The sequence below is a fragment of the Peromyscus californicus genome, unplaced genomic scaffold (genome assembly GCF_007827085.1).
Source record: "Peromyscus californicus insignis strain IS unplaced genomic scaffold, ASM782708v3 Scaffold_3__1_contigs__length_106647218, whole genome shotgun sequence".
In the NCBI taxonomy this organism is placed as follows: domain Eukaryota; kingdom Metazoa; phylum Chordata; class Mammalia; order Rodentia; family Cricetidae; genus Peromyscus; species Peromyscus californicus.
The window spans coordinates 69,010,699-69,015,628 of NW_026294551.1; positions in this window are offsets into that span (position 1 = coordinate 69,010,699).

Consider the following 4,930-nt stretch of genomic DNA (forward strand, 5'->3'; position numbering starts at 1 on the left):
CACACACACACACACACACACACACACACACACACACACACACACCAGTGCATGTGTGGAGGTCAGTGGACAACATGCAGGAGGGTAGTCTACTTCCTCCTTTCATCATGTGGTTTCTGGGGACTGAACTCGGGTCCTCAGGCTTGTTTCCAAGCATTTTTATCTGCTGAGCTATCTCAGTGACCCCATCCTTTAATCCTTTTTCATTAAAAAAACACAGCTATTAACAAATTTAAAATGGCACATGGGTTTACATTGTGTTTTCCATTGAATGGCACTGACATGGGGCACATTCTTTGACCTTAATGCAATAAAGTAGGACTCAGTAGTGAAACACATGACTCAAAAACAAGAAAACTAAGAACATCCAAACACTATTATTGAGAAACATATTTCAAAAAATTTGTCTGACATCAAAGAAGAAATAAAAATGAAGCTCAGAAAATATTAGAATCAAATAATAGCATATAACATATAACGTCACATTTTGTGGGATGCTACTGCATAGAACACCATTCAGAGCAAGGGCTACAAACTCCGCCCCAGTGGCCAAATCGAGATCACACATTTAGTTTGTAAATAGTTTTACTAAGACACGTTCTGTCTTGTTTCTTGAGACAAGCTCTCACTCTAGCCCAGGTAGCCTTTTAACTCACTATGTAGCTCAGACAGGTCTTGAACTTGCTGTGATCTTCTTGCTTCAGCCACCCAAGCATTGAGATTACAAGCATAAGCCACCAATTCTGGAAAGACACACACATGTTAAGAAATTTGACAAAGAACAGCAAAACAAACCCAAAGAAAGATATGGTTCCTGTTCAGACAGACTCTTCTGGAAACTACAGCTCGTGTTTTCTTTCCCTCTTGGCTTTGGTCTTTCAAGACAGGGTTTCTCTGTGTAACAGTCCTGACTGTCCAAAAACTCGCTCTGTAGACCAAGCTGGTCTCGAACTCACAGAGATCTGTATGCCTCTGCCTCCAGAGTTCTAGGATTAAAGGTATGCACCACCACCACCCGTCTAAGCTCACATTTAAAAATTTTTATTACATTCATTCATTTGTATGTGCAATGTGTGTATGTGTGTGTGTGTGTGTGCGTGCGCGCACAAGTGCACACATGCACGTGCACACACATACATGGGTGTGCCATGGCACACATGTGGTGATCAGAAGACATTATGGGAATTAGTTCTTTCTTTCTACCCTGGGGATAAAACTCAGTTCATCAGGCTTGGTACCTATACAAACATTGTATCCAGTAAGAGTGCTCTCACCCCCAGTTGACTCCAGCGCCACATGCTATCAAATACATCAGAAAGATATGGTTCCTGTTCAGACAGACTCTTCTGGAAACTACAGCGTGAGGAAACGAAACTGTGACACCAAAACTGAGAAGAGAGAACAGGACACTACAGCCAGAGAGATGGGAGACCCTACTGTCCCACCCAAGGCACTTCCGGAATGGAAGAGCTATGCCTGAAGATTGGTTCAAGGCAGGTGATGCTCCACTGCCCAGCACAGCTCCCTCACTCAGCAAACTATTCTTCCTTGTATGAATGAACGGATGGATGGATGGATGGATGGATGGATGCATGGACACATGGATGGATGGACGGACAGATGGATGATACCAGGGTAACATGTGTAAACTGAAGTTTTCCCAGGCAAACCAAGACATACAGCTCCCCAAACCTCACATGTGAATGTTAAGTCCAAACAAAACCTAAAAAATAAGATATAAAAACTAGCAGTACATAAAAATGGTCACAGTGGATTTATCTGGACTACGGATTATTTGAATAATTAGGAAATGGATTTGTGTGATCCACTACATTAGAAGATAAAAGAAGAAAATATCTGTGATGGTCTCACTATACGTGGAACAATCAACATGTGTTCACCCTAAAAATTCTTAGCAAACCTGGGAATCAAGGGGGAACTTCCTTAATCTGATAAAATGTATCTGCCGTCGCCTGAGAGGAAACATCATGCCTTATGGTAAAATGACGAGATGTTTTACTCTGAAGTCTGTAATGAGACAAGGATTCCTGAATGCATGACTTCATGCAGCAAATTGCAGGGTCCTGACCTGCGCAGCGAGGAAAGACAAAGAAGTAAAATGTATGAAAACCGGAGAAGTCGACAGAAATCTTCATAGATGGATGATCTATGTATGTTGTTTTTAGTAATATTCCTAAATTCCAAGATTTAAATCTGATGAACGTTGTATAAGCCTTGTGCTGAAAAAAAAAAAACAAACAAACAAGCAAAACTTTACTGAGAGATTTTTTTTTTTTTCAGAGCTGAAGACCGAACCCAGGGCCTTGCGCTTGCTAGGCAAGCACTCTACCGCTGAGCTAAATCCCCAACCCTGATGTAACTTAATATCTATTTATTTTTATCTTAGGTGTATAGCTGTTTTGCCTGCTTATATGTATGTACACTATGTGCACATCACAGAGGCCAGAAGAAGGTGTCAGATTTCCTAGAACTGGAGTTACAGGTGGTTGTGAGCCACCATGTGAGTACTGGGAATCAAATGCAGGTCTTCTGCAAGAACAAATATGCTTAATTACTGAGCCAGCTCTCCAGTTCCAATTGAGAGATATTAAAGAAATAAAAACAGATATGTAGCTGGAAGTTTCTTCAGTCCTTCCTGGCCCTGTGGTCAAGACGAATATCTCCCATCCGCATCCCGCAGCCGCTTGGTCCCAAGTAAACACACCGAGACTTATATTATTTACAAGCTATATGACCTATGGGTCAGGCTTCTTGCTAGCTAGCTCCTATAACTTAACTCAACCTACTTCTATTAATCTGTATGTTGCCATGTGGCTGTGATATTACCGGTCTGCTGCCATCTTGTTGCTCCTTGGGCGGTGGGCTGGTGCCTCCCTGCTCCACCTTACTTTGTTCGTCTCATCTTTAGTTTGAATGTACCGCCTAACCTTATCCTGCCCTGCCATAGGCCAATGCAGCTTTATTTATCAACCAGTCAGAGCAACACATATCCACAGAGTACAGAAAGACATCCCTTTCTGTACTTTCTTTCTAAAAAGATAGGCCATTTTTTTCTTTTTAGTTTTTTAATTGCAGTTATCTAGTGTATGTGTTCACACATGTGTGCATAGGTGCACACATGCACATGTGTGAGCACCCCCCCACACACACACATGTGCATGCACAAATGTGCCTGCCACTATGTACTAGTGGTAGTCAGACAATTATTTGTGTGATTCAACTCCCTTCTTCCACCATGTGGGTGCCTGGGGTTGAATTTCGGCCATCAGGCTTGGTGGTGAGCACCTTCACCCACAGAGGAGCTCCTCTGGGCAGACAGTTCAGTGAGTGAAGTGTTCGCTGAACATGGATGAGGGCCTGAGCTTGGAGACTCTGCAATGCATGTAAGAAAGAAAAGAAAGACAGCTGTGGAGTCACAAACCCATCACCCCAGAGCTGGTAGGGGAGAGGTGCAGAGGCGGGCTGATTTTTGCAGCTGTTGGTCAGCCAGTCTAGACAGCTGGTGATCTCTGGCGTCAATGAGAGACCTTGTCTCAAAAGATAAGAATGAGAGTGATAGAGAAGGATGCCTGACTTTGACCCCTGGTCTCTGCATGCATGGGGTGCACGCGCGCACGTTTGCACACACGCACACACATACACACACACACACACACACACACACACACACACATACACGCATGCACACACATACACAGAGAAAGAAAACCTTGAAGGAAAAAGACAAAAATGGGATAATTTTCTCTACCACACACCAAGATGTATTATAAAGACATCTGTGATGCTGTAATGTTAGTTCAAGGAGGGATGCCTGGAACAGTGCTAACAGACTAGAGAGCAAGGAAAGACCCACACCCACACCCCTGAACCTTTGAAATATGACAGAGGCAGCAAGGCAAATCAGCAGAGTAAAGGCGGCCTTTGAGACAGTAAAGGTGGAACAAATGAGCATTACTACGGAAACAATTCAATCAAAGCCTGGTTCACACAGCCCGGAGTGATTAAAGGTGTCACTATGAAAGGCAAAACCACAGAGCTTTCAGATAGTTCAGAAGAAAAAGGTCTCAGGACTCTGAGGTTCAGATGGAACTCCTACACAAGATACAGGGGCCCATAAAGTTTGAACTACCTTAAAATTCAGAACTTGGGAGTGAAAAGACTGAGTGGGGGCGGGGCAGGGCGGGGGGCGAAGATGCTGGCGAAGGAGATAATTCACAGTTTTAGCATCCAGAGTGTTTAGATTATTCCAAGAAAGGAGATGACAGACGAGTTCCTAGCAAGCAGGCCAAACCCCTGAGCACCATGGAAGTTCAACTGGTCGGTCAGTGTGTGAAGGGGCTGGGGAGATGGCCTAGTTTGATTTTTCTGAGGCTGCGATAAAAAAACTAAGGGAAGACAGGACTTGCTGATCACAGTCCATGATGAGGGAAGCCAGAGCAGGAGCCGGAGGCCGGAACTGAAGCGGAGACTACGGAGGAGCGCTGCTTACCAGCTTGCTCCCCGTGGCTTGCTCCCCTTGCTTTTTTATACAATTCAGAACCACCTGCCCAGGTGTGGCACTGCCCACAGTAGACTGGGCACCCTCCCTCAACCATTAATCTAGAACGATCCACAGCCATGCAACAGGTCACTACGATGGAGGTAACTCCTCAACTGAGGTCCCCTCATCCCAGGTTTGTGGGGATGTTTGTGGCAAGTTGACAAAAGCAGATGGCTTAGCTCCTAGGAACAACTGGAGTTCGGTTCCCAGCCTATGCCAGGCTCTCATAACCATCTGTAACTCCAGCTCAGGAGACCCGACACCCTCTTCTGTTCTCCTCAGGCACCTGTACTCATGCACACATACCCATTTACAGACATACAGGATAAACATCCTTTAAAAAAATTTAAGGCCTGGTGGGTGGTAGCG